The sequence below is a fragment of the Corvus brachyrhynchos genome, unplaced genomic scaffold (assembly GCF_000691975.1).
Source record: "Corvus brachyrhynchos isolate BGI_N302 unplaced genomic scaffold, ASM69197v1 scaffold340, whole genome shotgun sequence".
NCBI classification, from domain to species: domain Eukaryota; kingdom Metazoa; phylum Chordata; class Aves; order Passeriformes; family Corvidae; genus Corvus; species Corvus brachyrhynchos.
In genome coordinates this window covers 612,663-623,040 of record NW_008235987.1, presented here as the reverse complement: position 1 = coordinate 623,040, position 10,378 = coordinate 612,663, and the positions used below count along the sequence as shown (strand labels likewise).

The following is a 10,378-nucleotide window of genomic DNA, read 5'->3' as shown; positions in this document are numbered from 1 at the left end:
GGTGCTGGAGCCCGTGAGGGTTCGGTGGCTAAGCCGGTCCGATCAAGGGGCAACGCGCGATGTTGTGAGGGGCCCCATTAAGTTTGTGTTAAGGATTCGTCCTGCCCCTTAATTAGGGGCAGCTGCTAACAGAAACCTGGCGCTAATTGTCATTACAGCCTCCAGGTGAAGGTAAATTGTAGGAAAAAGTTGGGTGAGGTGAGGTGGAGTCTGGATAAAGGACGAGAAAGAGAGGGTCCCGCTTGGGCTGGGTGAGCTGTGGGGCAGTCAGGCAAGCAAGGCAGCTTTCCCTGGGCTTTTCTTTTCCTGAATCCCTGCCTGTCTCCAGGAATTTCATTGCAAGACGGGCTTCCAGTGCAGGTATGTGCAGGGCTTGTGCGTGGGGAGGGGCGGACGGATGGCCAAGGCCCCTCGGGGGTCACCTGGGTTATGTGTGTGGTGTGTGTAAACGCCCAGTGCCGTTCTCTAGCCGTTATCCTGGTCCCCAGAGGTGCGCGTGCCAGGAGCTGCACAGCGCTTGCAGCGTCACCTCCGAGGGCATCAGGGCAGAGCTGAAGTAAACAGCCACGGCGTGGGTGTCGGGGCAGGGGTGTGGGGCAGGCCCTGCACGGGCAGTGAGTGCCCGGAGTTGGGGGCACAGACCCATCCATTCGGTGGGAGCAGCCTGGCAAGGCGTTGGCAGTGCTTGTGTGTGCAGGCGGAGGGATGGGGGGAGCAGGGATTTCTCGGCTTCTCACTCCAGTGAGCGTGACATTAACAATCCCGGCTATTTTCGGCTGCCTTTGGTGAAGGTTTGGCACTCACTCACTGCCTCCAGAGATGCCTGGCACTGGGGCAGGGCAGCTTTGGCTGCTGCGTTCTGTCCTGGGGGACACAGCCCGTTGGGGAATGCCGTGTTCTTTTTCCCTTCTAATGTGCCCATCGTTCTCTGGGATGTCCAGGGCTTGTGGTTCAGCTCTCAGTGTTCTGGGGCTGCATCCTGCTGCCCAGTGGTGTTTGCAATCTGGTGATACCAGACCCGGAGGCCTGGCCATGCTGGGTACAGTGCAGAGATGAAGGCACTCTGCTTCCCAAACAGCTTCCTGTTTTCAGGCTAAAATGGTTGAGGCATGATAAAGCCTCACAAAGCAAGAAATTAAGGCTGTTTTTCTGGATAACAGATGGAGAAAGAGCCTGGAGTTGATAATTTTTGGGGAGGGGGGGGCTGATTGCAGTGGCTGGGGCTGGCAGGGCTGCCTGGACCTGGCTGTTGGTTGTAGCTCATTCCTGGCTGCAGGGAGAGGTGCCAAGGCTCTGTTTGCTGTTTCACAGAAAATACTGAAGAATTTTTATTTCTCCCCCTCCTTTGGAGTGATGTGTGTGATTGTTTGGCACCGCAGAGAGCCCTGGCTGCGGCCACAGCAGCGTGTGAACCTCTGCTGAATGCTTTTGGGGACAGAGGCTGGGAAGCCCCAGCCTGGCAGTGGCAGCTCTTGCTCCTCCCTGGCAGTTTGGGCACCGTGTGGGGACAGGCAGTGCAGAGCTGAGGTGCTGAGGGAGCCGTCGCTGACACAGGGCTGTGGCAGTGCCTTTCCTGTCCTTTCCTGCTGCTCCTGGGCAGCCTGGGAGGTTTTAGGATGTTTTAGGATACCGACCCTTGCTCTGTGTGATGCCCCCTTTGGCAAACCACCTCTTCTAGCTTTCCTCAGCCAGTGGTGCACTCTCCATACGCTCTGCACTTGTGCAGTCCCTCTGTGAAAAGGGCTGGGATTTTTCTCTTTCCCACTTGCGCTGTTTCTCCATCTCCCATCACCAGAACATGTCGTCCTGAATTACCAGGATGACATCCCAGGCACTGGGATGGCTGGGCAGCCTCTACTGGTGGCAGAGCCTGTCTCTCTGTGCAGCTGCTGCTTTGCCACCCTGCCCTGCACAGCGGGATTTCTCTTTCCCATCCAGGATGGGACAGTTTAGTTCTTCTGCCACCGTGGCTGAGGGGAATCTCCCCAGCTGGAGGGGAGTGCATTAATGGGGCTTGAGCCAGCTGGCTTCAGGCACTGGGGGGGTGAGGGTCCCCCCAGTGCTGCTCTCCAGCAGCTTGGGCCAAATTGCTCCTTTGGTGCATAAAGGTTTTCAGCTGTGCATTTCTTGAATTAGTTTGTCGGCACAGCTCTCAGCTGCTCAGCTGACGGTGGATAAATCCCTCTGAAGGTTGTTGAGATAATAAAAGGCATGAGGGAAGTTCCGTAATTTATTTGAGTTCTCTTTTAATTTACAGCCTTACAGGGTGAGAGCTCAGTGGATAATGAGTCCTTATGGCTGATCTGCTCCTTTCCAAGGGCCGTGGCAGAGAAAGGGGAGCTGGGGGGGAAGTTTGAGCCGGGGGAAGGTGGAGGGGGTTGTGCTGGAGGTGCTGCAGTCATGGAGCTGCGGCTGAAGCCATGTGGTGCTGGGAGCCTGGAGCTCCTTGGGCATCACCACAGAGCTGCCGCCAGTCGAGAGCTCTTCCATTGGGATGCTCCATCCCTGGCTGGGCTGGGATGCTCGGTGCTGCTGGCAGCAGCTTCTCCTTCCTCCCTCCTCTTGCTGTACAGGCAGCGGCTGCTGTTGGTGCTGTTCCAGTGCTTTCTGCTGGAATTGTTTGAGGTATTTTGGGATGTACGTTCCTGCAAATTAATTGACAGGCTGGGATACCAGATGAGGAAGCAAAATCACCTTCTCTGTCATTTCATTAGTTATTGAGATTACAGTTGTTTTGAACCTCTAATAAACCAGTCTGAAGGCAGTTCTCCCCTTCGCTCCGCTCGCATGCAGATGCTCCAGGCATCCCTGTCTCTTCCCGACTGGACTAGATTGAATTTCTAATGGGTAGAAACGCGCACAGGAACGCAGGATCCCTTTTCCTGTTCCATTATCCACTGTGGATGTGTCTCCTCCTCCTGGTACCCTCATCACCTGGGAGGTTCAGGGGCTGAGAGGATGGACCCTGAATGGGAGGAAGGGGATCCAGAGGGTTTCCTTGATGGGCAGAGCTGGTTTCTCCCAGTGTTTTGCTGTTGGTTTTCCCGAAGGTGGAAGAAGCACATGCTCCCGTGGGCTCTGCCAGACTGCTCACATTTCCCCTCTGGGATGCTTTTCTACCTGGGGGAAGAAAAAAACCAAACCAAAAACCAGCTCTTTTTGGGTCTGGGCTGGTGCTGGTGTGAGGGTGTGTGGGATGCTGTGCCAGGGGTGGGGATGGGGACTTCCAAGCCCCAGCAGGTTCCCTCCTCTCCTGCCTGTGCCACAGTGCCTGCTGTACCTCTGGTGCTCAGCGCTGCCGAGGCAGGAGGTGGGGCTAAAATGGCATTTACATATATAAGAGGACCTGGACTAGTGGATTTTGAATGGAGCCACTGTTGCTCCCTCTGGGCAGTCTGATGGATTTGGGGGTTCCTGAAAGTGGGAATCTGGGCAGCAGCCTGAGAGCTGTAATCTGCCAAAGTTATCGGAGGGACCTGTGAGCGTGTCCGGAGAAACGGGGCGATTGAGGCTGAGGAAGTCACTGCAGCTGGAATTTATGGAAGTGATAAAACAACTTTTGACAACAGGCTCAGCTCCCGGCAGCTCCTCCGCAGCAAGAGAGAATATTTTCCTCCTGTTGGATCGATAAACAATTAATTCTAAAGCAGGAGCTGGAGCAAAAGGGAGAGTTTTCCAGGCTTCTAAACTCTTAATCAAGCTCTGGGTGAAACACAGATGTGAGAATCTGAGACCTGCTGATAAAATCTTGACCTTGATAACAGGTTCCTCAGTTCCTGGGCCATGGATGATACTTCCTTGGCTGAATAAATCCTCTTGTAAATATAGAGCTTGTTCCCAGATATTTATACTTCCAACATGTTTAATGTAGCTTTACTTAATAATCTGCTTCAAAACGCTGACTTTCCCCCCCACATTTTAATTGAATTCTAATTTCCATTCAGAATCAGCTTAAATTAAATGAGTTTAAAAATATAGTAAATAATACTTGTAATTCACTTACTCGTACCATAAGCTGTGAAAATAAAGACTCAAATAACCCTTTAAAGCTGCTCATGGTGCAGCCCTTTCCTTAGCAGAAAACCCAGCATCCTTTGGCTAAATGTGATAGTTTTGGGATTTGTGCCCAGCCGGGCTCAGGGAGCTCTCAGTGCTGTGTTCTCTGGGGCTCAGACTCTGTGGGGGCAGAAGGGGAGAGCTGGGGGTGCTGGCACTGCTGTCCTGTGTCTGGGTTTGGGAGGTCCCCGGTCACTGCTGACAAACCTTTGGCTCTGGCAGATCCTCCAGCAGCCTTTGCTGCCATGGCTGATGGAAATGGGGGTTTCAGTGGAACTTCCCCAAACAGTGCTGGGGTGCAGCCACTGGTGGGTGTGCTCCAGCACGGTCTGTTTGTGGGCTGGGAGGGTCTGTTCACTCTCCAGAGATTACTGGGGTTGTCCAAGAGTCTGTTTTGCAGGAAGAAGGGTTTAAGGACCTCTCAGAACCCATGCTTTGGGTTGTGGGCAGTGATGGCAGCTCTGCGCCGGATGGGGCAGCGAGGGGACGGACGCTGGTTCGGCTGCCTTCTGGCCCTGGGATGGTGATCATTGAGGTCGGGGTGTCACTGCCCTGGTGCCTGAGTCCCTCTCTGGCAGGATCAGGACTGCAGGGCTCTGTGTGCAGGTGTTTAGCATGCAGGGGTGGTGGATGATGCTGGAGAACATCCCCCTGCACCGAGGGGGCCATGGCCAGCCCAGGGCACCTGCTGCAGCCACCCAGATCCAGGATACAGCCTCAGCCGGGTGCACAGGATGCTCCTGTGGGCAGTGCTGTGGTGGGAAGCACTGTGCTGGCATGGCATGGTGTGGCGGCGGCACTGGTGGGGCTCTCTCTGTGCCCCCTCCACAAGAACAGGGCTTGGGGTGCAGCCACCAGAGCCCCCCGAGCCATGAGCAGGTGGGGGCTGCCTGGGAGGGCTCTCACCAGCAGATCCATCTGGGAAGGTGCTTCACGGACTGTGCAAATCCCGGCGTGGAGAGAGGCCGAAATTGTTCCATGCATAGCCAGTTTTTTTTGTTTTTTTTTTTAAATAAAGCTCTCTCCAGTATATTCAAGGAGTAATTAGGAATCCTGAGCTGGCTGGATCTCGATCTTTATAGCAACACAGCTGATAAAGCATGATTCAGGGACCTCGTTAGCTTTTTTTAAAGAAGTTTTTATTTAACTTCCGTGAAGTTGCCATGGTTACCCCTGTCCATGGCTTCCCTGCCTCTCCTGCCTTGAGTGCAGCTGCCAGTGTTGAGAATTAAACATCTACATTTGGAGCAGCCGTGGCCTCCCCCCTCTGCCCTCCTGGGGTTTGGGAACCTTGTCCCTTTGCCCACCCTGGAAAAGGCTCCTGTTTGATGGGGTAAAGCTCAGCCTGGGTTGTCCAAGAGCTTTTTTTCTGGAGCAGGCTGGGAAGGGGGCTGCTCTGTTGGTGTCATTGGTGACATGCAATGAGCCACGGTCACACACTGCTGTGCACCAGCACAGCCTGGGATGCTCCCACTGAGTGACAAAACTGCCGTGGGGCATGGGAGGCACTGGGGCTGCTGGGAGGGTGGTGGGAGGCACTGGGAGCAGGGGCCAGTGCCCTGAGTCCCGTCTCACCATGGTTTGGCTGACAGGGCCTCGCTGTCCAGGAGCCAGTGCAGGCAGGGGGTTTAATGAGTCCCAACTGAGCTGCCCCTGGTCCAGCGCTGGGAGGTCACAGATGCGGGCACAGGGAGCCCAGGCGGGGCACAAGATCAGCCCATTTCTGTCACAGTGGCCATGATGTAAGATACTGACAGAGTGGGTTGTGACTGTGTGCCTTGAGCTGGGCAAACCCCAGGGACTGGGGAACCAGGGAGGCAGCAGCTGCCCCCCTCAGCCCAGTTCTGGGTGCTGGGGGGATGCTGGAGGCTCCAGAAGGGACAGTGCACGCTTGAGCAGTTGTTGGATGGCGAGGTGAAGCTGTGCTGCGTCCTGCCAGTGCAGGGCTGTGAGCTCTGCTGGCAGCAGTACCGGGGCTGGTGGTGCCTGGTGCTGCTGCGCTGCTTCCCATCCCCGTGGCTCCAGCCAGGTAACGGGGACCTTGTGCTGGGCCAGCCGTGGTGGCCATCTGTCCAGGCAGGGCTGGACTCTGTCCTCATTCTGTCAAAGTTTTGTCAAGCTCCCCCCCCCCCCCCCCCGCTCCTCTCGGCGTTTTCAGCAGTGGAGGGCGGGAGGGTGCGTGGGAAGTGAAGCCGCACCAGAAATAATCCTGCGCGTCCGGGGTGCGAGCGGCACCGTGGGGAGGCTCTGCTCCCCCTGCCCGCCGGCGCCTCACTGGGGTCACAAAGTCCCCAGGCTGAGGGGAGCAGCTTTTATTTGTTTGTCTCCCTGTCTTCCTCCTCCTCCCTTCCTTCATTTCTCTTTTCCGTTCTCCATTTTCTTTCCCGATGAAAGATTTTCTTGCAGTGTCAAGGCAATGTGACCTGGTTCCGTAATAAAGAGGAGGCTTATTAGAATTAAAGCCCAACAGTGTTAAAAAAGCAATCTTTGCAAGATTGAGGCCATGAGGGAATTGTAAATTCTCAGCAAAGACCTCATTTAAAGACTGGGATGAAAACACATGCGCATGCATGCACCGAGGCCTGGCACTGTGAGGGCACATCTGGTTCAAGAAGAATTTTGGGGACGATGAGGGATTGGAGCAGTGCTTGAGTCCTCATGGCTTTGCTCGGGATCCTCCTGCTGGTTGGGCACGGTGGTGGCTGTGCTGGCTCCGTGAATATCGCTTGAGTTTGGATTTGTTTTCCTTGTTCTCCGGGGATACCCTCCCCGTAGCCCCCCCTCTCCTGCATCCCCGCTCAGCCCCTCCTGGCGCAGCCGCCCACCTGCCGCGGGGTGGGAGCGATGGCAGCCGGTGAGTCAGGCTGCCCGGGCTCTCCCCGGCTCAGCGCAGCCCTCTTCCAGCTGCTCACCACAGAAATTTCCCTCGGGGTGAGATGGGTGCTGGGTCAGTGCCGGAGTCGGTGGGGAAAGCCGTGATGGGGTGGCCCTCCCTGGGGCGAGGTGTGCCGGCTTCGTGCCCCCGTGCCCTGGTGCTGGCTGTGGGTGCTGCGTGCCGGGGGTGCCCCTGCACAGGCAGGTAAGGGCTCCCAGTGGCTCCCGGTGCTCCCCAGGGCAGATGGTGCCACGGCTTTGGCCTCATCTTGCGCAGGGCGCTTTTTCCTCCCGCCCATCCCTTTGGACGGGACCTCTCGTCAGTGCCCAGGGAGCAGCCGAGCGCGCCGCGGTGCCGGGGAGAAGGGCTGCAGTGGGCAGCAGGTGAAGAGACCCCACTCCCCTCCCTCCCTCCTTCTCCTGTTTTTTTTTCTTCGCGGCTGCATCCCCGTGGCTGCGGGGAGCGAGTGCGGAGCGACAGAGCTGTCGGAAGGCGCGGAGCCCCCGCTGTCGGAGCGGCAGCGGTCCCCGCTGGTCCCCGCGGTGGTCTGTTGTCATGATTTGCTGTTATCTGTGTAATTAGAGAGCCGGCTCTCCTGGCGGGGCTCGGCGGCCGCGCTGGCTCCGAGTGCCGCGCACACCTGCGGTGCAGCAGAATGAGGAGATCGGAGCAGCGAAGGGAGGGCTGACACGTGTGTCCAGCGGCTCACGGCCTGAGGCCGGACTGCGGGAGCCTTCAGTGCCCGGCCAAGGAGAGGGGCCAGCTGGGGCCTCGGGGCTCCTGTTCAGTGATGCCCAAGGTCAGCGGAGGCTCTCGGTGACGTGAATCCTTAGAGACGGTGGAGCCAAGTGGCCTGAGCGTGGTGCTCCAGGGACAGAGCTGCCATCTCCTCGGGTTCGTGTCCTGGGGCCCGTGGCTGAGGCTCCCTCACTGCCTGGCCTGCCAGGTCCCTAGCGAGCCCTGCTGTGGGCACCTACAGAAGCCAGAGGGACAAACACACACGTGCCAGGATCGGGACATCAAAGATTCTTTCCCCCAGGTCCCCCTCAGGTCTGGGGGGGCAGACAGGGTGAGTCCCTGGGTGGCTGTGCTGTGCTGCCGGGGTGGATGGTGGTGGCTCAGCTGTTGCCTTTGTTGTCAGTCCTGCTCCAGGATATTTATAGGGAGCCCGAGCTATGCCCAGCCCTGTGCTGCCCTGTGCCGCTGCTCCTCGGCACCTCCACACCTTGCAGAGGGGTCTCTTACAGGGGTTCCTTCCTGAGGGGGTTGGAGCAGGTCCCTGCCCTGCTGCCTGTGGCCTGGAGAAAGGCAGGGCTGGCACTGCTACCTCTCCCTAACGTGCCATTAATGTAATGTCGTGTCCAGGAGCCTTTCCTGCAGGATAAATGGCCTTTCCATCCAGAGCCTGCGTGAATTACGCTGACGTTTTGCTCCTGAGTAGATGTGTGTAGGGGAGCTGGGTATTGGATTGGTGAGAGGCAAGAGAAGCAATCTCTGGGAGGCCATCAATTTGGATTAGGCTTTGTGGACTGGGATGGAGGGTAATCACCATCCTTCATTTCAGAGCGGTAAGAAACAAGTCAGCTTCTTTATGGATCATTATAGCTGCAGCATGAATTGCTTCCACCTCGGCCATGGCACGGATCCCTGCTGGGCACAGGGGGTGGAAGAGGGTGTAAAGCCAAAGGAGGGAGCTGGCTGTGGCTTCGGAAGGATGAGCCGGACTCCAGCCTGGCTGGGTGCTGCTGCCACGTTCCTTCCTGGATGAGATAGATGGCCCTGCTAGGGGTGCTTATCTCTGCCTCCCGCAGCTGGAGTCAGTTGAGGCGAGGTGAGTGGTGGGGGCCTGGGTGGGAGTCAGTGAGGGAGCAAACACTCCCCAGGAAATGGGTCTGGGTCTGTCTGGAGGTGGGATCACATCCATTCCCCTTGCAGTGCCTCTGGCCTCAGCTGAGCTTCCACCAGCAGCGTCTGCCAGTGCAGACTCTGATGGGTGTTGGAGTTGCTTGTGGGCCTCAGCATTGTCCCCTGGCACGGCAGCATGATGGGGACCGGCCGCTGCCCGGCTCCACAGGCACCGCATTCCCCCATGCCGGCTGTGGCACGGGGAGTGTTGGCACAGCATCCCGCAATCCTAGCCCGGGGAGGGTCCCAGCCAGTGCCCGGCTCTGTTGGTGCCGTGTCCCTCGTCCCAGCCTGCCGTGGCAGGAGTTGCAGTGCGTTCCCGGCCCGCTGACAGCAGCGCTCCCAGGCATCCTCCGCCCTCGCACGCCCACGCGCAGCGGCGATGAAAGGCTCAGCCCGTAAACAGGGGAGAGGAGGAGGAGGGATGGGATGGGATGGGATGGGATGGGATGGAAATGGGGCAGCGGCCGAGGTGGGGGAGCACGTGTGTGGAGCTGAACTAGCCGAGCTGAGTTGGTGGGGTCGGTGCTCTGCCGCCGCCTGGGGTGGGAGCTGCTCGGGGCCAGCAGGGAGTAGAGATCCGCTTTGGCCTCGCTGAGAGAAGGCCTCCCCTCCCTCCCTTTTGTTTGTATTTTTCTTTTCTTCTTCTTTTTTTTTTTTTCTTTTATATCTGAGTGCCTCATTTTCCAGAAGCTGTCATTTTACATAAACCTCTCAGCGAGGTACATCCATTCCCACTGCCAAAATCTCCATATCAAACACTTGTACCACGCCGCTGAACTGACAGCCCTGCCTGTACACGCTCCGTGCCTTTACAAAGGGATGCTGCGTCGGGGAAGGATATAAATACACGCGTTGGAATGACATGCAGCGTGCTCGCTCGCCAGCTCGTGCTGCCCTGCTCTCTTGCTGCCCAGCTAAAATTTATCTGAAGCCTCGGCACAGGTACCCACAGGCCCCTGGTGGCACCCCAGCACCCACAGCCCCCGGCAGCACCGGCACTGGGGTGGGTGGCAGGATGCCGGTGGGCAGCTGCCACGCCGGCGCCGTGCTGCTGCTGTGGTGGGCACAGGGCTGGGGTGTCGCATGCACTGAGCTGTGGGTTTGGGGGACAGGAGCCCCCCAGCAGTGATTCCTGCAGCCCCTGTGCGTGGGAAGCCTCTGCTGGTGCCGAGTCTCGGAGCTGTGTGGGGTTCCTGCTGCCCAGGTGCCTGCAGGATGCTCCATCCCGTCAGGCTGAGGGACTGGCGCGGCACAGGGGGCTGGTGGGCCCCAGGGTAACCCACGGGCTGTGGTGCAGCAGGAGTGCGGCTGCTTGGCTTGAAACTCTCTCTGTGCTTCACATCCTGTTTCAATGGGAGTAGGGACAGAGCGTGTTAAGCAATCCAACTGCTTCCTTTTCAAATGAAATTATTTTCTTCTGGATGAAATTCAAATCCAACCCCAAATCCCTGTTTCTTTGCAAAGGAGAAGGAAGGAAATGCAAAACATGCTCCCCACCCCCCAAGTCTATCAGTCTTGCAGCTGATGAGCAGAACCATT

At 57.6% G+C, this 10,378-nt stretch overlaps 1 long non-coding RNA gene across 4 annotated transcripts in view; it reads left to right on the top strand.

The window, feature by feature from the left end:
* Positions 1-10,378, top strand: part of LOC108445644 — a 102,291-nt gene that overhangs the window by 9,178 nt on the left and 82,735 nt on the right. The window contains exon 1 of one of the 4 annotated variants that reach the window (XR_001860598.1): positions 7-171. The exons of 2 other annotated variants lie outside the window; for them this stretch is intronic. This is a non-coding gene — a long non-coding RNA (uncharacterized LOC108445644). Of the gene's footprint in view, positions 1-6; positions 361-10,378 lie in introns of those variants that run through there. One more of the 4 variants, XR_001860590.1, reaches the window with a different exon arrangement.